General features: G+C 36.9%; 1 protein-coding gene across 3 annotated transcripts in view; it reads left to right on the top strand.

Annotated features, from left to right (window-relative positions):
- Window positions 1-27,500, top strand: part of Septin4 (septin 4) — a 309,607-nt gene that overhangs the window by 265,074 nt on the left and 17,033 nt on the right. The window lies entirely within an intron of this gene.

Genomic DNA, 27,500 nt, shown 5'->3' with positions numbered 1-27,500 from the left:
GCTGGTAAGAACAGTAATGGTCACACCTACAACTAATGGTCACACCTACAACTAATGGTCACACCTACAACTACTCAGGCTACAGCTACTAGGTCTCCACCTTAGTGAGGAGATTAGCTATAGGCGTATCTAGCCGACCACAGCCGTCGTTATGGATGTTACTCCGATTAATGCGTGCATGATATTAGTGAAGTTGAAACAAACACTTCTTGGGCTTTATATCTCTTATTGCAACATGTATTCCCACTAAGGCATATGAACTTTAAGAGATGTTCTGTGCCAAGCTTTGTCCAACCAGCTGCCGCCACGGAATACATTTGTTGTTTTCATCGATTTCAATCTGGTTACTGGTACCGACAGAGCTGACAATGAAATATGCGTTAGTCACCATGGCTCTGAAACCTGGTACATTAATAACTCTCTCCTCGATGGTGTTGTGTATATCAGTGGTGGGTAATGCCAGGAAGTCCTTTACAGGACTGGCATGACTCGATGTTCATACAGAAGGAATAAGATCCAAATCTTCAAGCCATATAGGATTCCTGTCATTCTATACGCCTGTGAGACATTGGCACTTAATGCTGATGTGAACAAGTGTCTCGGGATCTCTGGAACCGATTGTCTGTGGGGAATCATAGGAAATCGTTGGAATGGTATTGCATTAAATCTGAGACAACTTCTTGAACCTTATTGGCAAAATTCATTAATATCAACTCCGACTAAATGGGCATGTGGCAAGCTTCCTTAATGTTGATCCCACTCACAGGGTTATCCCCCAACCCTCGATAGAAGAGGTGAAGCGGATGCCCATAGAACTTATGGCTGGAGCAACCGATTATGTGAAGAATTATATATATATAATATATATATATATATATATATATATATATATATATATATATATATATATATATATACATATATATATATATGTATGTATATATACATTTATTTATCTATATATATATATATATATATATATATATATATTTATCTATACATATATTTATCTATTTATCTATCTATATATATATTTATCTATTTATCTATATATATACATATATATATATATTTACCTATTTATCTATCTATATATATTGATCTATTTATATATATATATAAAGTGGTAGCCTCTTGAAAAATCAATTTCCGCCCGCACTGAAATTAAATGAAAATAACCAATATTTCAACATTTGGTAAAATTATACAATAATTTTACGTTCACATGCTTTCTTCTTACAAAAGCTATCATGGTTTGTGGCAACATTAATTTCACAAATATGAATAATATTTAAGGACACATGCAATGGTTTGTTCAATCATATTAATTCTTATGTCACAAAAATACTAAGCGACTTAAAGGGGACACTATTTGTTTGTTTGTTTGTTTGTGCACGAACTCCTCCTAGGGTTTTGGAAATAGACCCCCATAACGATATACATTCTGATACCCTATCACTCCAGGTACTTGGATAACTATATTTCATCTAAAAAAAATATATATTATTTTGGCAAGGGTGGTGTAACACGCCACTACTGTAGTCTCCCCTTCATAGAAATGGTATTTTGTTACCAAAATTATTATGATTAAACAAACCGTTTTATATGTTCATAAATATTATCTATATTTGTGAAATTAATGTTGCCACAAACTATGATAGCCTTTGTAAGGAGAAAGCATGTAGTTGTAAAATGAATGTATAATTTTACCTAATGTTGAAATATTAGTTATTTTTATTTTTCGCGGGCGTTAATGTACTCGAATTTAACCGAGCAAGTCTGCCCCACACCTTTCATAACTCTAACTTCCTTCCATTTCATTACTTCCTTACACTAACCCTCCAAATCCCCCTGCCCTGTACTACTACTACTACCACTACTCGGATTCAAAGATAATTAAGAATTAGTTTAAATCTTCTTCTACGGCCGAATATATTTCATTTCTAAAGGGTGTCTCCCTCCTCAAATTGATTTTTTTTTTCATACTTTAACATTTTGTGTTACCTTTTATATTGATACGTGTAACTTTTCTCCACAAATTCTATCAAAATTAAAATAATCATAATTTGCACGCAGCAATGCGCGGGTAATTTGGCTAGTGTATATATAAATATATATATATATATATATATATACATACATATGTATATATCTATATATACTTATATATATATACATATATATATATATGTATATGTATATGTATATATATGTATATAAATATATATATATATATATATATATATAAACTACAGTACACTTCAATTCTAAGCCACCAACATCGAGAGACTCGAGGAAGCCAATATGCAGAAACTGAAACGTGGTACACCCAGGGACTCGAACCTGCACTAGCACGTGACAAGTATCAATGACTTAACGGATTACACCCTCTTGATGGGGCAATCAGTTAAGTCACTAACACTTGTCACATGCTAGAGCAGGTGTGAGTCCTTGGCTGTGCGTGTTTCAATTTCTGCATGTTGGCCTCCTCGAGTCTCTCGGTGTTGATGGCTTAGAATTAAAGTGTATTGTGGTTGATACAAATACATATCTATTCACTGGGACCCATTCAGTGTTGTACATTATATATATATATATATATATATATATATATATATATATATATATATATATATATATATATAGATATATATATATATATATATATATATAGATATATATTCACAAAACAAAGCAAAAAAAACAGAAGCTCTGTATATTTCGACCACAACTGTGGTCGAAATGTACAGGCAGTTCCCCCACAGTGGGATATATATAAGTATATATATACTTATATATATATATATATATATATATGTGTGTGTGTGTGTGTGTGTGTGTGTGTGTGTGTGTGTGTGTGTGTGTGTGTGTGTGTGTGTGTGTGTGTGTGTGTGTGTGTGTGTGTGTGTGTGTGTGTGTGTGTGTGCAAAATAACCACAGGAGAAAGGAAACTTGTAGACAGTAAGTACTTTCGTATATTACATCTTCAGACTAAATGACATAGATACAGAGTATCAGGTGGCAACCATAGGGGGGAAGGGGGGAGACAATACAATGTGAGGAGGGGGGATAACCTTACCCCTATCGACCTGACCAACACATAAGGGTCAATCTGGCGGAAAGATCTCGGTGACCATTTGGGTTATCAATTTATCACATTTAAAATGACCATAGCTTAAGTTTATATTTTTGTCAAACGTGCCTGATATTAAGCAAGATTCTATTATATTTCTTTCTTGCAAGTTTTTTCCTTTAGCTAAAATTGTTGCCTTAGACCAATCAATATGATGGTTGTATAATGATTTATGTTGGAATAACGCATTGTTTTCCTGGGCAGATCTCACACTATATTTATGTTGGGAAATCCTTGTTTCCAAGTTTTCCCCAGTTTGTCCAATATAAAATTCATTACAATCTTGGCAAGGAATTTTATAGACCACACCGTTGTTGTTAGTAGGGCTGTTCTTAATTAAAGTTTTCTTAATGGTGTGGTCATATTTAAAGGCTACTTTGATATCCAATTTTTTGAGTAGGTTAACAATACTAAGAAAATTTTCATGAAAAGGAAGGACAAGTGTATTTACTTGTTTATGGTTTCCTAGTTCTTAATTACAAGCTTTGTGAAAGCGTTTCTTGGCGGTGTTGTGACATTGATTAAGAATATGAATAGGATATTTTAACTTTTCCCCAATATTCCGGATAGTTCTAAATTCATCATCAATAAATTCAGGATCTGAAATCCTGTAAGCTCTCAAGTACATGGAAATGAAAACTGATCTTTTTACATTGATGTGGTGATTGGAATAAAAATGAACATAGGAAAGAATATTGGTAGGTTTTCTATAGACTTTAGTTTTCAGAGTACCATTATCTCTAATTATTTCAACATCTCAAGAGTGAAGTTAATGGAGGGTACCATTGAATTTAGATTAACAAGGAAATCATCAATGAAATGGTTATTAGGCCAGAAACACAAAACATCGTCTACATATCTGAACCAAATAACTTTTTCATCTTTAATAGTTGGTAATAAATATTTTTCTTGAACTTGAAACATCGTCTACATATCTGAACCAAATAACTTTTTCATCTTTAATAGTTGGTAATAAATATTTTTCTTGAACTTGGTTCAGATATGTAGACGATGTTTTGTGAAATATAATAGAATCTTGCTCAATATCAGGCACGTTTGACAAAAATATAAACTTAAGCTATGGTCATTTTAAATGTGATAAATTGATAACCCAAATGGTCACCGAGATCTTTCCGCCAGATTGACCCTTATGTGTTGGTCAGGTCGATAGGGGTAAGGTCATCCCCCCTCCTCACATTGTATTGTCTCCCCCATTCCCCCCTATGGTTGCCACCTGATACTTATACTTAAACCCTACTCTGTATCTTTGTCATTTAGTCTGAAGATGTAATATACGAAAGTACTTACTGTCTACAAGTTTCCTTTCTCCTGTGGTTATTTTGCATTTTTTGTATCACGGTGATGTGATTGCTTGCATATATATATATATATATATATATATATATATATATACATATATATATGTATGTATGCACCTGATACTTATATTTAGACCCGACTCTGTATCTCTGTCATTTAGTCTGAAGATGTAATATTCGAAAGTACTTACTGTCTACAAGTTTCCTTTCTCCTGTGGTTATTTTGCATTTTTGTATCACGGTGATGTGATTGCTTGCATATATATACAGACGCTCCTCTACTTACGTTCATTCGTTTTACGTTTTTTCGATTTTACGTTTGAACTGGGTGTAAAAAAAAAATTAAAAATTTTTTTTTTTAGTTTAGCGCGCTCTCCGTAGTTCAAACGATACTTGCGTATGACGCTGCGTCCATTGTTTACATTGCACAAACGACAAACTGAACATGCCTTGCCTCCTCCTCCTCCTCCTCCCCCTCCTCCTCCACCATCTCAATTTATGTTGCTTGAATTTAATTTATTTGAAATTAATGTTATTATTTTACAATGTTATGTGTATAATTAATTATTTAGAGGTGTTTTATAAGATACGGTAATAGAATTTACGGATGTATAGTACAGTAACAACTTACGTTCATTTTCAACTTACGTTCGGCCGTTCGGAACGTAACTAAAACGTAAGTTGAGGAGCGTCTGTATACATATATATATATATATATATATATATATATATATATATATATGTGTGTGTGTGTGTGTGTGTGTGTGTGTGTGTGTGTGTGTGTGTGTTTTTTTATATATATATATTCATATATATATATACTGTATATATATTCATATACATATATATATATATATATATATATATATTCTCACCTTTCTCACCCTCCTCCTGTTAGACCTAATAGGTCTGTCAGTTGCCACGTCTCGTTAGCTCTCTCTATTGTTGATGTTCCTCGTATTTTCTATCCCTCTCAACCTCCTCCAGTGAAGTTCCCCTCTTGTGCAGGGCCTGCTGGATATTTGTTCTCCATCTCATTCTTGGGCGTCCCACAGGTCTTCTTCCTTCTGGTTTCCATAAATAGTACTTCTTTGGATATCTTTGCTCTTCCATCCGCATAACATGTCTGTACCATCTCAGCTGTCCTCTCTCCACATTGTCCAGTACATTCTCAACCCCTAATGCTTCTCTTATAACTTGATTCCTTATTCGGTCCACCCTTGTACATCTGTAGATAACCCTTAGTGTTCTCATTTCTGCGGCCTGTATTTTACTCCTTGTCCTTCTGGTTAATTTTCAGGTCTCACATCCGTAACACAGTAATGGTCTTAATATAGTTATATAGATAGTTTTCTTAACTTTCCTTGGTATTGCGGGATCCTTAAGAAGTGGGTATAATGACTGCAGCTCTATATTGTACTTCCTGATTCTTTCATTTATTTCCAAAAGTATATCCCCTCCGCTGTTAAAATCAGCTCCCAGATATTTGAAGTTGTGTACTTTTCTTACTTCTTGGGTATCTATTGTAACTCCTCCATCTCCCGAAATTTGCTCACGTTCATGTATTCACATTATCCGACATTTAACTCCATTCCCATTTCTGTCAATTGCTCAGACCATCTGTCCACAGCTTCCTGTAAGGTTTCTAGATTATCAGCTATAAGTGCCACATCATCAGCATAGGCAAAAGTAACCGTGTTATCCTCCATCTGAGTTATTTCTTTCATTATATAGTCCATGTACATAATAAAAAGCAATGGTGACAACACACTGCCCTGTCTCACTCCACTTGCTATACCAAACCAGTTTCTAGCTCCATATTCGGAGATCACTGCGCTTTCAGATGTACGATAAAGTCCCTTTACTGCATTTGCAAGATGGATAGTTACCTCATACTGGACATCCTCAAGCACAGCCCCATAGTTTCCTTCTTGGCACTCTATCAAAAGCCTTTTGTAAATCCAGGAAGATCATATGTTCCTCAACATTTCATTCCCATGCCTTTTCAACCAGCATCCTCAATGCAAAAATCAAGTCTGTGGTGCTTCTTCCTGATCGAAAACCATATTGCCATTCACCCAGCTTCTTTTCAACTACAATTCTTAATCTGGCCTCCAATATTCTTTCATATACCGTTCCTATATGCGGCAAAAGTGATATTCCTCTGTAGTTACTACAGACTGTCCGGTCCCCTTTCTTAAAGATAGGGCATATCAGAGGTTTACTCCATTCCGCAGGCACTGTTGCTATTTTATATGCTGCATTGAACATAGACACTAAATATGGCAATAAAGTCTCCTCTGCTTCTTTAAAAATCTCCGCCAGCAAGCCATCGCATCCTGCAGATTTTCCATTCTTCATTTGTTTAATTGCTACCTTTACCTCATTGGATGTTATTTCCAAACTCTCATCATTTCTCACTTCTCCCATCTCCCAATGGTCAGCCACCTCGTCCTCATTAACATTCAGCAACTCACTAAAATATTCTTTCCATCTATTGTCTATATCAGCAGGGTTTGTCAGGATCTTACCCTCCCTATCTTTAATGGTTGAACAAGTTTCCCTGCTTCCTTTACGATAGCTTTTTGCTAAACTATAAAGTAGTTTCCTTATATATTTATATATATGTATATATATATATATATATATATATATATATATATATATACATATATATATACATATATATATATACATATATATATACATATATATATATATATATATATATATGTGTGTGTGTGTGTGTGTGTGTGTGTGTGTGTGTGTGTGTGTGTGTGTGTGTGTGTGTGTGTGTGTGTGTGTGTGTGTGTGTGTGTGTGTGTGTATTTACCTAGTTGTATTTTACAGGAAGGGGAGCTATGCTCGTGGTGTCCCGTCTTCATATCTCATTTTATCTAAACTATTTTTAAATTTATGTATTGTTTTTGCACACACCAGTTTCTCATCTAACTTGTTCCAATTGTCTATTACTCTGTGAGGAAAGCTGTTCTTTTTCACATCTCTTCTATAGCTGTCTTTCTTGATTTTCTTTCCGTGTCCTCTTGTATTTCTATCATCCCATTTTATCAGATTCTCTCTATCAATAATTTCTATGCCTTTCATGATTCTGTAAATAGCTATCTAATCTCCTCTCTCTCTTCTTTGCTCTAGTGTCTGTAGTTCAAGTTTTGCTAGTCTCTCTTCATATGATAGTTTTGAGTGTTGGTGCCAATTTTGTAATTGCTCTTTGTATTCTTTCAAGTTTTGTTATACATTTTTTTGTACTTGGTGACCATATCGTTGCTGCATATTCCAGTCTTGGTCTTATCAGAGTGATTAGAATTTTCTTCACAATTTCTTCATCCAGGTATGTAAATGCCACTTTGATTGTTCTTATTAAGTTATAAGTTTCTCCAAAAATCTTATTTATATGTTTCTCAGGTGACATATTATTCATAACAATGACTCCCAGGTCCTTCTCATTTTCTACTTTTTTTATTCCTTCTTCTCCCAATTCATATGATCCTGTTATTCTGTTTTTGCTTTTTCCAAATTCCATTATACTACACTTTTTAGTGTTGAACTCCATCTCCCACTTCCTACTCCATTCCTGTACTTTATTTAGATCACTCTGTAGTGACTCACAATCTTCTTCCATGTTCACTTTTTTTAACAGTTTTGCATCATCTGCAAAGAAGCTCATATAACTTTCAATTCCGTCATCCATATCATTAATGTATATAGCAAACATTATTGGGGCCAGAACTATTCCTTGTGGAACACCGCTTATTACTTCATCCCATCTTGAGTGTTTGTCTCTTATCACTACTCTCATTTTTCTTTCTTGCAAAAAGTTTTCCATCCATTTAAGCAGTTTGCCCTGTATTCCTCCTTCAGTTTCTAATTTCTTAAGCAACTTCTTATGTGGTACTTTGTCAAAAGCTTTTTTTAGGTCTAGAAATGCACAATCAGCCCATCCATCTCTTTCTTGTATTATATCTATTAACCTTGAATAGAAACATATTAAATTGGTGACGCATGATCGTCCTTGTCTGAATCCAAATTGCCTTGGATTTAGCACGTTGTTTTTTTCTAAATATTTTACCCATCTACTTTTGAAAAAAAATTCACATATTTTTGCTATTGTACTTGTTAGAGAGACTGGTCTGTAGTTGGTAGGGTCTTCTTTATTTTCCCTTTATATATAGGTACTATATATGCTTTTTTCCAATCTTCTGGAACTTTTCCTACTTTCAAGGAACCGTTTATTATGCTATGTATTTTGTCTGTCAGTTCATTCCTGCATTCTTTCAAAATCCAGTTTGCTATTTCATCTGGTCCATGCGGTTTTCTGACATCAAGATTACTCAAGTGTTTCATTATTTCATTCTTTGTTACTTCTATTTCTTTCATGGGAGGGACTTTCTCTTTCCATTCGATTTCTTCAGGTTGTATGTTCTCCCTTGTAAACACTGATTGAAAATGCTTGTTCATAATTTCCGCCATTTCAATTTCCTCTGTGTATTCAACTCCTCCTTCTCTTAATTTCTCCAAATCTTGTTTGTTTTTCAGTTTGCTGTTTACAAATCTGTAAAATAGTTTTGGTTATCTTTACATTTTTCTATGACATCTTTTTCATATTTTCTCTTTTCCTCTCTGCACGCTTGTACATATTCATTTCTCTAACAAGTATATATTTTCCACTTTTCAGGTCTTCTGTATTTTTTACATTTGGTCCAAGCTTTGTCTCTTTTGTCTTTTAACTCCCTACAACTTTTGTTGTACCAGCACTTTACATATTCTTTTTCTTGTTTTTGTCTTGGGACATACTTTTCCACTCCTTTTTTTTATATATAAATTTTTGTCAAAATATTCCATTTCTCTTCCACTGTTGTTTCTTCTTTGTATATTCCTTCCCATTTTTTTTTAAGAATTCTCTTATTTGATCAAAGTTTGTTTTTTCATACATCATTCTTCCTTTTCTATATTGTTCATTTCTTTTCATGTATTTTTCCTCGTTTATTTCCAGTTCAATCAGTATATGGTCACTTTTACTTATTGGTGTTTTGTATTCAATCTTTTCTACTATTCTAGGTTCAGATGTGATTATTAGGTCTAGTCTCAATAGTTCTTTTTCATTTCTATACCTAGTGATCTCCTGTATCCACTGCATCATTGTATGGTCAATAATCATCTCGAGTAGAACATTTCCCCATGAGCCGTCTCCACCCTTTACTGCCATCTCTTCCCAGCAGACTTCTTTGCAATTAAAGTCGCCCATCATAACTATTCTTCCTCAATCTTCCATTATCTTATCTAATGTTGTATCTGTGTCTTCTAACATACTTTTATGTTCACTCTCTTCCCACGAGGCTGTTTTCGGAGGCACATAATTTATCACAAACTTTCTGTTTTTCTTATCTCTGTCTTCCACTTCGATCATAATCATCTCTACTGTATTCTTTCCATACGTGACACACCTCACGTTTATATCCTTCTTAGTCAGGAACATAACTCCACCCCCTTGCTTTGTCTCTCTGTTTCTATTCCAATAATTATATGCGTCATGTCCTACACTGTTGGGTGGTAGTGGACCTTTTAATTTCGTTTCTACAATTCCCATTATGTCCGGTTCTTTTACCTTCAGACAATCATTCAGCTCATTCAATCCTGTTATTAATCCATCTATGTTTGTGTAAGACACTCTTAGTTTTCTGCCGCTTCCATTGTATTCTCTGTTTCCCTTTTGTTTTTCTCTAGTATTTCGAATTTCCTTACTTTCATATTCACTACTCTCCAATAGAATTTCTCTGTTTCTGACTCAGTTCTGTTCTCGTGTTTTCCTTAGCTTGTTGTCTCTTCATTTTTTCCTCCTCTCTTTCCTCTTTATTCATATCCTTTTTTATCCATACCTTTTTATATTGTTCACTTGCTGCTAGTTCCCCTGTTTTTGATAAGATATTCTCTGCCGTCGTTTGTGACCTGAATTTAATCTTAATTGGTCTGGTCTTATCTGTACTATACTTTCCGAGTCTAAACTTCTCTTCAATTTGTTTCATGATTTCAGGTTCATCTTCCTGAACTAATTCTAGTAATCTGCTTACTTTTTCATTTTCCTCATTGATTCTTGTGGTTCTATCTGGGTTGTGTTTCTCTTCCATTCCTAATATAATTATACATTTATTTTTATCTGCTAAGTCTCTTACTATATTCTCCTTTTGTCTCATCGCTTTAATAACTGAGTCTTCAGTTTGTTCTTTCATTTGCTGTTTAATTATGTCAGTAAATGCAACTTTACTGTTTTCTTGGATTGTCTTCCAACCCTTAGCTTCTTTAGCTAGGGCCTCTTTGTTTTCTTTATTATTCCTCTTTAATTCTTCATTCTCCTCTTTTACTTCTTTTAACTGTCTTTTTAGTTCTTATATTTACTTAGTTAAGTTTTTGTTCGACTTCTCTAATTCTTCCAATCTTTCAACCCTTTGCGCATTTTCTAACATTCTACCGAACATCCTCCCCCGTCTTGCCAGTCGGGGGAGGATGGTATCCGCCCCCCCCCCCATCATTAAATCCATGGAAATTATTATCCTCACCTTCTATTGTGCTACTCATATCTATGTTTCTAATCTTTACATTTTTTGTTGGACCCTTCATCGTCACTAAATTGATCCGGCCCGCGTTTGTTTACATGGCGTCTGCCTGCCTGGACCAAGTCCTCTCCTTCCTCATTTCCTTCCATTTCCCTCAGTAATCCCTCCCCTTCTCCTTTTTCCTCACTTTCCCACTACACCACGAGCAATCCCCTTCCCTGCAAATACAATAGGTACTTCCTTTGCGTTGAGATCCACGAAAATTTCACTTTTTTTCAGGACGTCAATCCTCGCCGTCTGTCCGACTTAAGTGTGTGTGTGTGTGTGTGTGTGTGTATGTGTGTATATATATGTATATATATATATATATACTGTATATATATATACATATATGTGTGTGTGTGTATATGTGTGTATATATATGTATATATTGACAAATGTGTGATTACATTTTTCACCTGTAATATATATATATGTATATATATATATATATATATATATATATATATACATTTTCTATTAAAAATCACTGCATACTCTGCGTTGGTGATCTTCTTAAGACTTTCTATTTTCCTGAGTATTTTCTTCTCTGAAGCAGGGAGAGAAAATATCACATTTCCGAACGAGTCCATGTTTGGAAATAAAAACCAACATTTAACGACGTTTCGCCTATACATTAGGCATCTTCTGGTAAATTTATTGAAGACATTTTTTACAAGAATATAAATACAGAAAAATACAGAAAAAGAGACATAAAGGAGAGGTCAATGGTAACACGCGTCATGTTCTATTGGTGACGCGGGATGCTCCGAAGAGTTCTAAAGTGCCACACATATTTTGTTGGATATTTATTAATGGCATATGGTCTCTAATAAAAACAGCCTCTAAACATTTCAGTTTCTTTCTGTTAGTATCCTTAACCAAAATTGAGGTGCTTTTATTTAGCTGGTCCCGTGTAATGCTAGAAGATCACCAACGCAGAGTATGCAGTGATTTTTAATAGAAAATGTATTAATGAAAACCTGCTCCCTAAGTTCACTAATATATATACATATATATATACATATCTATATGTTTATATGTATATTACTTTAATATATGTATATTACTTCAATATATGTATATTACTTCAATATATATATATATATATATATATATATATTTATATATTACAAAAGATTACAAAGGAGGAGCATGCAGACAGAAGACTTTTTGGTCCATAACTAGGGCGGATGAAAAAAAATAACAATAATGATGATGATAATAGTAATAATAATGATAATGATAATAATAATAATAATAATAATAATAATAATAATAATAATAATAATAATAATAATAATAATAATAATAATAATAATAATAATGATAATGATGATGATAATAATAATAACAATAATAATAATAATAATAATAATAATAATAATAATAATAATAATAATAATAATAATAATAATAATAATAATAATAATAATAATAATAATAATAATAATAATAATGATGATGATGATGATGATGATGATGATGATGATGATGATGATGATGATGATGATGATGATGATGATGATGATGATGATGATGATGATAATAATAATCATAATAATAATAATAATAATAATAATAATAATAATAATAATGATAATAATGATAATAATGATAATAATGATAATAATGATAATAATAATAATAATAATAATAATAATAATAATAATAATAATAATAATAAAAATAATAAAAATAATAATAATAATAATAATGATAATAATAATAATAATAATAATAGTAATAATAATAATAATAATAATGATAATGATAATAATAATGAAAGATAAACAAATAAATAGAAAATTATAGTAATATAAATAGTAATAGATAAAATAAGTAAATAAATAAATAGGTAAAGTTAAATGATAAAAAACAAGGACATAGTAAATAATGATAAATTGAAATAAATAATAATAAATGATAATCAAAGAAATAATAATAAACAGGCAATAACAAACAAATAAACAAATAATAAAAAATAAATGGCAGGCATTACATCTTGCTTAGGTGTTTATCTAAACGAATCATAAAACTTCGAATTGAACTACATAGCACTGCCTCTACAGGAAGTTTATTCCATTCATTAACTACACGGTTGGTGAAGTTGTTTCTACCCATTTCCAAATTTCCATTTCTATCTATTTCCGGACAGTTTGAGACCATTATTTCTCGTCACATTCTCATTCAGTGTGAAAATTTTGTCACTTTTGATGTTGTCAATTCAATTTAGGGATCTTAAAAAACCAGTATCAAGTAACCTCTGAGTCAACATTTTTTTAGGGAAAACAGATTCACATGTTTTAGTCGATTTTCGTATGATTTATTTATTTGGAATCGGTTTTGTAGATCGCCGTTGTACTTTTTCCAATATGTCAATGCCTTTAATGAGTTTCAGTGACCATACGGAAACAGCATATTCCAAATATGGACGAACTAACGATTTGTATAGCTTGTTAATGAGAGATGGACTTTTGAAGTCAAAAGATTGCGCAATCAGTACTAAAATCTTATTTGCTTTCTCAGAGGCTGGAATATACTGCTTAGATGATTTGAGATCGTTACTGATAATTACGCCAAGGTCCTTTTCACTATCCACTTTTGTTAATGAATTTTCAAATAACACCCCACTGACAGCTCAGTACCTTCTTGTGGTGGTGGGGCTCGAGTGTTGCAATGACGAGCTGATTGATGGCGGTGGGATGTTGTACATCCCGGCAGGTCCAACCATACCGCCAAGGCCAGGTCTGAGCCTCCAGACCAAAACTGAACCACTATTTACCCTCCTGCTCATTTTATTTTTTATTTTCTTGGGCTATCAGGAAAATAGGTAATGACTATTGCAGGAAACACGATCAAGTTTTGAATAACGATTGGAATTGACGCCATCACCCTCTGGCAGACCCCATTGGGTGCAGACACTGTCTGTTAAGAGTCGGTCTCCATCGATCTGGTTATAAACCCCTTATATTTGCGGGTAATGGGGGTTGCCAGGCGATGGAGACAACGGTGGGTGGGGTTTTTACCCCCACTGACCAGTGAGCGCCCGCCTTAAGAGAGGCAGCCCCTCTTCAATAGAAGACTGGTCCCCGCTAAAGTTCCTTCCCATATTGAACCGCATGGGATAGGAGGACTAAGATCCTCCAATAAGGGGTGGATTCCCTAGGATTCGCAACTTCATTACAAAACAACCCTAGACCTCCTGTTGACGACTCTACTGGCATGGAAGTGGACAATGGTACCGGCACATCGGGTTCAAGTGTAATAACCCTAGAACCTTATTCTTTTCCTGATGATAAAGCTAAGAATCCTCAGGACAGAAAAAAAGACAGAGAAACAAATGTTAGGAATGAAAAGTTTAGAAAGGTGGAAATAATACCAGGAGTATACGAAACAGTAAATTATGATAAATACTTAATACTTTAATTTGAAGAAGGAAAATATGAGTCTAAATGTTTTCAGAGCAAATAGAGAAATTGTTAATATCTGTAGCAGTCAGCCCAAAATTCGCCCACAAGGAAATGGAAGTCTATTGATCGAAACCTCATCGCCTGAACAAAGTGAAAAACTCAAAACTATCTCAAGTTCAAATGGTCTTAATGTTAAATGCTTCTCTCAAAACAAAAATGTAAAAGTAGAATTAATGAAAAACCTGCAGTATGCTTAAACTGTGGTAAAGAAAGGCATGGCAATTGTAACGAAGCTCCATCATGTGTTAACTGCGGAGAACAACATCCTTCATCCTCCAAGAGCTGTGTTAAATTTATCTTTGAAAAGGAAGTTCAAGCCATCCAAACCCTCGAGAAAATTACTTTTAAAGAAGCTAGGAATAAGGCCTTGAATAAACAAATTAGACCAGGGGAACTATTTTCAACGATTCTGAAAAGAAATCAACCAAATTCAGCAAATGAAAATTTTTCTAACACCAAACCAGAAAAATCTGTGAAAACAGTAAAACCAAATGAACAAAAGAGCACAACTTCAGATGTAAAAATATCAGAAAAGCAAGAGAGCAAAGGACAAAATAAAGTCACTGCCCATCATTCAAGAAATGGAATGGAAAACTTGAAACAGATCACCAAGGAATCCACACGCCAAAAAGAGAAAACAAGATCTGAAATGAATAATGAAATTCAAACTAAAAAGAGAGAGAGAACTCCAGAACAAAATTCTAATGAAAGAATTCTTAAAAAAAAATCCAATAATGTAGCTAACAAAAACTCAACTTTAACTACAAATAGAAATGTAACCAAGATAAAAAGATAAAACATAAACAACCACCATGAATAACAAACTCACCCTACTACAATGGAATTGTCAAGGCTTGAGAGCTAAATACGAATCTTTAAAAATATTAATAAAGGAAAATTTTCCCATCTGCTTCTCGTTACAAGAAATAAAGCTTGGACAAAACAAAATATGCCCCAAAGAATATCTCTTTTATATTATAATGAACATCAAACAGATGAAGGAAGACATGGAAGTGCGCTACTGATAAGACTAAATGTTATACACACAAAAATTCCTTTACAAACAAATTTACAAGCTGTAGCTATACAAATATTTACAAAAAAGAAATATAAAGTTTGTTCAATCTACCTGCCTCCAGACAATATAAATGACCAAAATCTCAAACAAGACCTTGGCAACCTGATTAATCAACTTCCTCGTCCATTTTTACTCCTCGGAGATTTTAATAGTAGACATCCAATGTGGGGTGACATAAAACCAAATCCTAGGGGAATTTTTTTTTTTTCCTTTCATTGAAGAAAAATAACTTAGTATTATGAATACAGGAGCACCTACTCACTTCAATATACAAACTGAAACACTTACTTGTATCGACTTATCTATCTGTTCACCTGATTGTTATTTGAATTTCTCTTGGGAAACCATGGACGACTGTTTAGGAAATGACCATTTTCCAATCACCATTAATATAGTAGATGAAATAGCTGTGCCAAGGTCTCCACGATGGATGATAAATAAAGCAAACTGGGCTCTCTTTACATCTTTAACCTTTTTAGAAACTGATGCCGAAAACTTCCCCTCAGTGGATGAAGCTCTAGATTTTTTTTAAGCAAGATCATTATAAGTGCTAGTGACAAATCAATTCCCCGCACTAATGGACAATTTAACAGAAAACCTGTCCCCTGGTAGAATACCCAATGCCGTTTAACACGTAAAGCAATGAGAGCTGCATTCACGCGCCATCGACGACATCCTTGTTAATTCTATTTGATTTGTAATAAAAAACAAGAGCTAGATTCCGATACCAGGTAAAACAGGCTAAGCGCCAATCCTGGATAAACTATGTTTCTAAAATAAACTGGAGAACTAGCCTCATGAAAATTTAGACTAAATTAAGAAAAATATCTGGAAAATACATCCCTACACCATCACCAGTCATACAACTTAATAATCAAACACTTCATAGCCCAGATGACCTAAGTGAAGTCTTTGCAGACCATTTCGCAAATATCTCTTCAAAAAATCCTTCATCTATGTATTTTCAACATCGTATTCAAGAAGAAAATAACGAATAAAAAATTTAGAACAACCAAAAATGAATCTTATAATTATAATATTGGCTTTCTTAAAACCAGGAAAAGATAATAAAATTATGACCAACTATCGTCCTATAGCACTCACGTCTTATATATGTAAATTAATGGAGAAAATGGTAAATGTACGCCTAGTCTGGTATTTGGAGAAAAATGGACTTTTTAACCCCACACAGAGTGGATTTCGTAAGATGCGATCGTGCACAGATGCATTGATAAGATTGGAGACATCAATTTGCGAGGCTTTTGCTAATAAGAAACACCACATCTCGGTCTTCTTTGATATAGAAAAAGCTTACGATACCACTTGGAGATTTGGCATCTTGATAGTTATTCACGAAATTGGACTTAGAGGAGAACTTCCCATTTTTATTGAATTTTTTCTCAACAACCGAAGGTTCAAGGTCAAAATTGGTATTACATTTTCCTCAGTTCATTTTCAAGAAGAAGGAGTGCCACAGGGCAGTGTTCTGAGCGTAACACTGTTTGCATTGTCAATAAATGGTATAAGTTCTATAATCCCACGTGAAGTAATGCATACCCTATTTGCTGATGACTTGTCCATCTCTTTTGCAGCTTCACGAATGGTAATTGCTGAAAGAAAGATACAATTAACTATTAATAGAATAGCAGATTGGGCTTCGAAACGTGGACTCAAGTTTTCAGCTTCAAAAACGGTAATGATGCATTTTTGCCGAATAAGAGGTCTGCATCCTGATCCTGACTTGTATTTATATGGACAAAGAATATCTTGCAAAGATTAAACACGGTTCTTAGGACTGACTCTTGATAAAACATTGACTTGGATCCCACACATTAAGAATCTAAAGGTAAAATGCTCACAAGTTCTTAATTTAGTAAAAGGAAACATCTGATGATCCTTTACAAAGCACTAGTTGCCCCTAAACTGGCTTATGGATGTGAAGTGTATTCATTCGGTGGAGGGACTGGATCCAACCCAAGCTGTGACCCATAGACTAAAATGTTGGCAGGAATATGACAATCTGGGCCATAACGAGGCCATACCATGCCCAAACGAGACCTTGCCCCCAGGAGCAAACCTAACCAGGAAGGACTGGGTTACCTTAAACAGAGGAAGAGCCAAGGTGGGCAAAACGAAAGAAAACAAACACAAGTGGGGATACACCAATAGCCCCCAATGTCCCTGTGGCGAAGTACAGACGATGGTCCACGTCCTCCGGGAATGTCCATTGAGTCCCCATTGCTCCGACCAAGACCTTAGGGAAGCAAATGAAACTGCCCTTATATGGACACGGTTCTGGTGCGACAAGATATGATGATGATCGGCAACAAAAACGGCACTATCTATTTTGAATTCCATACATAATACTGGAGTAAGATTAGCCTCAGGAGCTTTTAAACCATCCCCAATACCCAGTTTGTTAGTGGATGCAAGTGAATTGCCTCTGGACCTTTAACGCCAGTCACTGCTGATTCGATACTGGTAAATCCAGAGAATCCCTAAATCTCTTGTATGTGAAGGTGTTTCTAATTAAAAATACTATAAATTTTATCTTGATCATCCCAGATTCCCTGAGCCTTTTGGATATCGAGTTTCAATTTTTTTTGAGGAATTAGAGATCCCAAAAATTAACGGTGCCCCCATGGAAGCTTCCATCCATAGAATTTTGTAAATATATATTCAGTTCAAAGAAAGAAATGTCTACTGAGATGATGCGACTAACCTTCCTAGAACACATGGAAATTCATGAAGAATCCATTCCAATTTTTACTGCACTCAAAGAAATTATAATGCACAACGGAAATAGTTTTGTAGTTTACAGTGACTCAGAAAGTGTAGTACAGGCAATAGTTCACTTTAACTCAAATCACCCACTGGTAATAGAAATATCAGAATGGTTGTATTTAATAGAAAAAAGAGGCAATAACATAAAGTGCTGTTGGGTCCCTGCCCATGTAGGAGTTAGTGGGAACGAGAAAGCGGATGCCTTAGCAAAACATGCAGCTAGAGTTACTCCCAGGAACAGCCTCGCTCTACCAGTCAGAGATATTTATCCTGTCATTCAGTCAAGACTCCAGGAAGTCTGGAACTTTAACTGGGAACTAGAAGGCCAGAAAATGAAGGACATACTATCACCTCTAGCCCTTGGAAATATTCAGATTTACCTAGAGAAAAAGAAGTTATATTATGCAGACTAAGAATCGGTCACACTAGACTGACGCATAGCTTCCTAATGAACAGAGAACCTCAACCATTTTGCAATGATTGCATTGTCCCATTGACAAACATATTCTAGTTGAATGCCCAAGTCCAATGGCGGCTAGAGAACATTACTTTTACCATTGTAAAAATAATAATGGCAGATATACTTTGAATAAGATTTTAGGAGCTGAATGTGATATTGTTCTCCTTTTTAATTTTCTTAAAGAAATTTGCATTCTTGATAAGATTTAGAATGCCAAGTTTTAGATTTTATTTATATATTTTGTTAATCAACTTTAATGTAGCATTAATTAAAACCTTTTAAATACAGCGTATCAGTTCAAATTATATCTAATTTATAAGTTAAGTATAAAAGTTTGAATATATATGTTAAAATGTTCATTATTTTTTAAATATGTATTTCTAAGGTATAGTACCTACTTTCTATATCAATATAGAAATAATAACATTTTGTCTATTTAATAGTGGCATCAATGACCATAGATGTTCTGATGCCAAATAACCCCCAATAAATAAAAAAAATTCAAATAACTTGTAATCGTACTTCCTGTTATTTTTACCTATGTACATAACTTTGCATTTACTTGTGTGAAATTGCATTGGCCACATTTCAGACCATTGCTGTAATTTATCTAAATCTTGTATATCTAATTTATTTAAGTGACCATTTGCCATTCCGCAAAGTTTTGTGTCATCAGCAAATTTGGAGACAATAGATTTCAGTCCGTGGTGTATATCATTTATATATACTATGAATAGAAGTGGCTCAAGAACGGAACCATGAGTAGCTTCACTCGTAACATTTTTCCATCTAGAAGTTTTGCCACTTAAAACAACTCTGTTTTCGATCGTTCAACCACTTATTCCGTGTGAAGCTAATTTAGTAAGTAGTTTTGTGTGGGGACGATATCAAAAGCTTTTGTAATTCTCGATATATTAAATCTATATTGTTTCTTTTGTCATAATTCGAGATGACTGTGTTGTAGAATTCGAGTAAGTTAGTCACACAAGAACGTTTCCGTCTGAATCCATGCTGACTATCATTTATCAATCAGTTACTTTCCAATTGATATTTGATAGCATCTCTGATGATAGTTTCCATTATTTTTCCTACGGTTGAAGTCAAGCTTATAACCCTGTAGTTATTTGGCATCTTTTTGTCACCTTTTTTAGAATTCTGAAGTAACGTTAGCTAGCTTCCATTCTCTTGAGACGTCTCCGGATATGATGGATTTCTTGAAAATAATTTCTAATGGAACAACAATCTCATTTTTCATTTCCTTTAAGATTCTTGGATGCCAACCTTCAGGCCCTGGTGTTTTATTAACATTGAATTTTTCTAAACACCTTTTAATTTTTTTTTTTTTTTTTTTTTTTTTTTTTTTTTTTTTTTTTTTTTTTTTTTTTTTTTTTTTTTACCATAGTATGTTCACCATAGACTTTTCACATGTTTCATATTGGAGCTCACTTTCAGGTGTTTCGTTTACAAATACTAAGCTAAAATAGTTGTTTGAAATACCACATATTCCTTCATTTAAATATTCAAGTTGACCGTCAGCAGATACTAGTAGGCTAATGTCATTCCTTTTTATCTCTAATGTAACTATAGAATTCTTTGGGATTCTCTTTGGATTTATCGGCGATATTCACTTCGTATTGTCGTTTTCGTTTTTTATTCTCTTTTTTAAATATCGCTGTATTAATACATAATTTTGATACTCATTAGGTGCACCCGAGCACTTTTATTTCTTATAAGCGTGTCTCTGTTTAGCAATACTTTTTACAGTTTCTTTGACAAACCATTTTAGACGACCCTGATTTCGGGGGCGTCTGTCCTTAAATGGGATGTAAGTATGAATCATCTTAGTATGTGTATTTTCAAATATTTCCCACATCTGATCTACAGATCTTTTGCTTAATTTTGCCTCCCAATCTGTAAGCTGAAACTCCTGACACATTCCTATGAACTGAGCTTTACTGAAATTAGGTATTTTAGAAACACAAGTATCTACAAAGGATTACAAAGGCGGAGCATGCCGACAGGAGACCTTTTGGTCCATATCTAGATCGAATGCGAAAAAAATCATAATAATAAAATAATAATTAAAAACTATAATAATGTAAATGACAAATAAGATACATAAATAAATGCATAGGTATAGTTAAATAATAAACAAACAGGTAAATAGTAAATAATAATAAATTGACATACAACTAATAGTAAATGAAAATCAAACAGACAAATGATAACAAAACAAATAATATAAAATAAATTATAATCATTACAGCATCTTGCTTAGGTGTTTATCTAAATGATTTTTAAAGCTTCAAACTGAACTACATTGCACTACCTGTGCAGGAAGTTTATTCCTTTCATTAACTAAACGGTTGGCAAAGTTCAATCTATTTCCGGACAGTTTGAGACCATTGTTTTTTGTCTGATTCTCATTCAATGTGAAAATTTTGTCACATTTAATGTTGTCAATTCCCTTTAAAATCTTAAAGACCTGTATCAAGTCACCTCTGAGTCTACGCTTTTTCAGGGAAAACAGATTCATATGTTTTAGTCGATTTTCGTATGATTTATTTTTGATATTTGGAATCAGTTTTGTGGCTCGCCGTTGTACTTTTTCCAGTCTGTCAATGTCTTTCATGAGATTCGGTGACCATACGGAAACAGCATATTCCAAATGTGGAAGAACTAACGATTTATATAGCTTGTTAATGAGTGATGGACTTTTGAAATCAAAAGATCGCGCAATCAGTCCCAGAATCTTATTTGCTTTCTCAGAGGCTGAAATACACTGCTTGGATGATTTGAGGTCGTTACTGATGATTACGCCGAGATCTTTTTCACTATCCACTTTTGTTAACGAATTTCCAAATATCTTGTAATCGTACATACTGTTATTTTTACCTATGTGCATTACCTTGCATTTACTTGTGTTAAATTTCATTAGCCATTTTTCAGACCATCGCTGTAATTTATCTAAATCTTCTTGAATATCTAATTGGTTTGAGTGATCATTTGCCACTCCGCACAGTATTGTATCATCAGCAAATTTGGAAACAGTAGATTTTAGTCCATGGTCTATATCATTTATATATACTATGAATAGAAGTGGCCCAAGAACGGAACCCTAATTTTTTTAGCAGTTTGAATCTAAGTTGTGATCTCTGCTTGCAGTTATCATACTTTCGCGCTTAGTAATCAATAGGCCGAGTAAGTTTCCATATCTTGTAGGCCCTTTTACATGCTGTACTAAGTAATTGTCACCGAGAAAATCTTTCAAGCGACTACCTATATAGCCATGTTCAAGGATCATCCAATCAATGTCTATCAAATTGAAATCACCCATTATCAATAAGTCCCGGTTGCAGAAACGAGACGGTTCTTCAAACAACAGTTTGTCGTCTGCTAATGATAAGGTTTTTGGCCTATATATTACAACTACATTCCTTTTTTGTCCATGTGTATCTATCTATCTATCTATATCTATATATATATATATATATATATATATATATATATATGTATGTATGTATGTATGTATGTATATAAGACTGAAGGTGGAAGAAGCAGAAGAGGAGTAATGGGAGAATTTCACGCTTTAACGTTTCGACCCGCAAGGTCTTGATCACAGAGATAACAACTCAAACGTAACAGGATATTTTATACATGGACGGGTCATCTCATGGGACGCTTTGGAGAGCTTGTTATTTTATTTGCGTATTCTTTTATTATTAATAAGCTTGTGGGTTTTGCTAAACATATAAAGCCTTCTCTATGGTTAATGTTGTTATTAGTGTTGATATATGCTGCCTCAATTGTCTTCCATAGTTTCTTGGATGATCCTTTATTTGATACGGTTGTGTTGTTCCAGTCTTCAAGGTGGCCATGTTTATCCACATGCATTACTATGGAGTTAGATGTCCTATGGACTTTTACGTCATTTTTATGTTCATTTATCCTTTTATTAAGTCCGCGACCAGATTCACCAAAATATGAAGAGGGACAACTTTTACACGGGATTTTATAAACAACGCTGTTTTCGTTAGTGGGATTATTGTAGCTACGTGTTACTAAATGTCCTACTTTGTTACCTGACGTCCTGGCTATTTCAATGCCCGCTTTTAGGAGAAAAGTGTCTAGGTATGAATTGACATTAGAGTTTGGTACTGTAATATATCTGGTTTCATTATTGAATACAGACAACATTCTGGCCTCGCCATGGGTAGTCCCCTTTCTGCAGTGTTAGCAAATTTATACATGGAAATACTCGAAACAGAAGAATACATGACAATAATGGGCAGGAATAGTAAATGGTTTAGGTATGTTGATGACATACTCGTAATTGTAACTAAGTATACAGACATTAACAACAAACTCAGGAGATTTTACAGTGTAAATGAAAATAAACAATTTACTGCAGAAAATGAAAATAACGGAAAATTGCCTTTCGACACAATTATCCATAGAACAGATAAAAATGTGAAATTTTCAGTATACCGGAAACCCACCAATACAGAAGACTATATACACTTCTATTCAAGACATAATATTTCTTCGTCGCGGCTCGTGCCGCTTAAATTGTTTTTATCGGCTTAAAAAACCTGCACAGCGAAGCTATAGCGATAATCCCATACCACACTCCTGGTCATATGGCCATTTCCCGAAGGTTGAGTGTGGTTGGAATTTTCCGCCAAAATCATCAGAAATTTAAAATTCCCGGCTCTGTGCAGGCATGCGCATTGTCGACCCCACCTCCCCCTCCCTACCCCCTCCCTTCTTAGCCGGATCGCCTGAGTCGTCACTTCAATGAGAAATTAAGGCTTCGCCTGTGGGAGGAGGGAGGGACCCTAAATCTGTGTCAGGTTTCTTAAGCCGATAAAAACAATTTAAGAGGCACGAGCCGCGACAAAAAAATATTATCGGCTGAAAGAAACCTGCACAGCGAAGCTATACATGAGACGAGGATAGGCGGGAGGAGAGGTGAAACCTGATTCAAACCGTTATTACGTGTGTCTTTCCTATGGGAGACTTATTCATTTTATCACTCAGTAGAGGGGAGAAAAGAAACGTCAAGTACCCACACCGAAGAATGTGACATGCACAATATTGCACTGTTCACACAAAGCGTAAATTATACGAAATTCGTATCCTGTTCAGCGGTTCCTGGCCCCTCCCCACCCCTCGGTCGCCCTTTGCCCCCTCCACCCCCCCCTTTTTTTATGAGATGAGAGGGGTGGAGCCGTTTCCATGGCGACACATGGGACAGGGGCGACCGAGTGGTAGAGACACCGTGTCCCAAAGGGAGTCGTCGATGTCCAGCCCCTAGGTCCCGCACCCGCTCCACAGAGTGGGTGCGGAGAAACGCCAGCGATGCCACGAAGTCCCTGATGCTGTGGGCGTGCGGGGCATGGCCCGGGTCGGCTCTCTCCAAAAAAGCGGAAAAGCAGGTGCGCCCGGGACCTTGGGGTTAGGGGAATCCTAAATTTCGAGTTGTAGAAGAGATGATCCTCAGAAATCTCTTCCGTGTGCTCCGCGTAGTCTTCGAACGCACGGACCGGGCGCAGCGGATGTGGGCGTCCTCCCTCCCGGAAGGATTGTATTCTGAGAGGGCCAATCATGTCGTCCGCTCGGCCGTTCCTGGCCAGGAATGTTGGTGATGGAGAGAGGGTTAGGGCCGAGCTGTCCTCCTCCAGTTGGAGAAGGACGGGTGGCGGGTGATTGCCGCCAGCTGTGAAGCCCTGTAGTCCGTAGTCAAGGCGAGCAGAAAGACGACACGTTGAGGGAAGTGTTCTTCGTCCATAATGGCCCTTTCGAACGCCAGGTACTGTAGAACCAATGCAAGGGCCAGGCCAGGACCGGTTGATGTCTCGGCTCTCTCGAGGCACTGATCCCCTTCATTAGGAGGGTTCGCGCCCTCTGTGGCACTCGGGTGTTCATGCCAAAGCGTAGCGGATCAGTGAGGGCTGTATAGTGAGGCAAGATAGTCGCCGTTGCCCTGTTGGTGTAGGCAGCCAGCCAAGTCAGGAAGTCCAGAACCGTGCTTGCGGAGATGGTCACCATCGCGTGTCTCCGAAGGCAGTTCCGGAATCTCTGTCAGCAGGACCCACACTGCCGCACTGAGGACGGAAGGTGAGCTCTGAGCATCTTGTCTGCTGCCTCTGTAGAGAAGAGTTGGCTGAGAGCTCCCCGTAGAAACTCCAAGTATCAAGTTGGAGTGACGCTTGGAGAGGCGCGGTAAGGCTGTTGGCTAGGCAGGCTGACCCCAGTAGAAGGGGAGAAGGGCCCCATCTCATTAGCTCCCCGAACCACGGCTGGGTTGGCCAGTAGGGAGCTATCAGGAGGACCTGACCCTTGAAGGACCTGAGGGTCTGCATCACCTTCAGGAGGACCGGTGTCGCTGGAGGAGGAAAATGAATACGTACTTCCAGCTGTTCCAGTCCTCCGTGAAGGCGTCTGGGCCTCCTGTGCGTGTCCTCTGGATGCAGGTGAGGTAGAGGGGGAGCTGGGGCTTAGGGCCCCCGACCGAAGCCAGGGACGCAACAAGCTGTAGAGTGCTGAGGGTATCGGCCCGGGCAGGTCACGCGGGAGGAGCAGTATGCTCCTGTCGACCTCCCGTACCAGCCGTCGGCGCCCCAAGCGGCTCAGTGGAAGGGCCGGGGTCGCGAAGTTGAGGCAACCCAACCCCCCCCGCCACCGAAGGAGGGAGAACATGTGAGAGAAGCACGCTCTCTTGGCGCAGGGGAGCACCCGAAGAGCGCTGACTGTGTCCCACTCAATCCCGAGCCAATAAAGTCTCTGTGTGGGAGCGAGGGCAGACCCGTCCCAGTCCACCCCGAACTCCACGTCCGCCAACACTCTCAGAGCCACCGAGATGTCGGCCGATGCACCCTCCCCGGTGGGCAAATGCATCAACTAGCCGTCTAGGTACATGAGTGTGGAGATGCTTCCTTCCGTCCAGCGTACGCCTACCACTCTCACTAGTTTCGTGAAGATCCTCGGGGTAAGCGAGAGTCCGAAATGGAGTATGCGAGGCCGAGTTCGTTTCCGAGCGACCTCGTCCGTGGGCGTTAGTCAAGAGGCCTCGTCCTGGGTGAAGACGTTCCCTGAGCGTCTCCCGCTAAGACTGGTCTTGACCCTCGGTATGTATCCAACTCACCCCAAGTCTTCCCGCGGGAAGTCCTCGAAGCCCGTGACGAGCGTCCTCATCCAATAGTGTGCTATGGCAATTTGTGACGTCTCATCACCCACAAGCTGACTTCCATATGTTTAATACCTAGTGATATCATGTGATTATATTGTGACGTCACCGGATTTAATCATGGCGTCATAGGATCGCCTCGTGACGTCACAGGGACACAAACTGACATCATAGGACTACATCGTGACGTCATTTTATCACATAATGACGTCATCTTATCATACCGTGACATCACTAAGTCGCAGTGAGCGTTGAAATAAATATTAACATGGGAAAATCTCGACCATCATAACTGTAGGTTAAATTAAGTTGAATAGGAAAAGTCATGTTCATTTCGACCTGAGTCACAGTGAGCGTCGAAATTAATTTCAACATGATAAAATTCTCGACTATCATGACTGTAGATTAGCTTAGGTTGAATATGAAAAGTCATGTTCATGTCGACCTGAGTCACAGTGGGCGTTGAAATTAGTTTTAACATGGTAAAATTCTTGACCATCATGACTATAGATTAGCTTAAGTTGAATAGGAAAAGTCATTTTCATTTCGACCTGAGTCACAGTGAGCGTTAAAATAAATTTTAACATGGTAAAATTCTCGATTACGAGTGGAAAAGGTCAGAGTCTACGCCTAGGGCCTGACGATGCAAGCCGTGAGGCGATAGAGGACCAATGATGGTCGGAGGTATGGAGCTGCCGAGAGGCCTGATGACCCTCGGGGGCGCCCCCCTCCGTACCATAAGACATGTCCCCCTGTCCTCCGAGAAGCCCGGGTTCTTAACACGAACGACTCGAAGACGTATGGGGAACGGATTACGAGTGGAAAAGGTCAAAGTCTACGCCTAGGGCCTGACGATGCAAGCCGTGAGGCGTTAGAGGACCATTGATGGTCGGAGGTATGGGGCTGCCGAGAGGCCTGATGACCCTCGGGGGAGCCCCCCTCCGTACCATATGACACGTCCCCTTGTCCTCCGAGAAGCCCGGGTTCTTACCACGGACGACTCGAAGACGTATGGGGAACGGCTTACGAGTGGAAAAGGTCAAAGTCTACGCCTAGGGCCTGACGATGCAAGCCGTGAGGCGTTAGAGGACCATTGATGGTCGGAGGTATGGGGCTGCCGAGAGGCCTGATGACCCTCGGGGGCGCCACCCTCCGTACCAAAAGACACGTCCCCTTGTCCTCCGAGAGGACCCGGGTTGTATACCAGGGGCGACTCGGAGACGGGGACGGATTGCGAGCGTTATAAGGTCAAAGTCTACGCCTAGGGCCTGACGATACAAGCTGTGAGGCGTTAGAGGACCATTGATGGTCGGAGGTATGGGGCTGCCGAGAGGCCTGATGACCCTGGGGGGCGCCACTCTCCGTACCACCAGACTCGCAGCAAAGGGCACAAACCGGAGCACAAAGATTTAAGAAGGCAACAACTGGATCACTAATGGGGTGGTCGAAGAATGGG

Source organism: Oratosquilla oratoria, chromosome 32, assembly GCF_046742065.1.
Source record: "Oratosquilla oratoria isolate Oo_2021 chromosome 32, ASM4674206v1, whole genome shotgun sequence".
Classification (NCBI taxonomy): domain Eukaryota; kingdom Metazoa; phylum Arthropoda; class Malacostraca; order Stomatopoda; family Squillidae; genus Oratosquilla; species Oratosquilla oratoria.
Note: the sequence above shows the minus strand (reverse complement) of the source record. Positions and strands in the feature narration are given on the sequence as shown.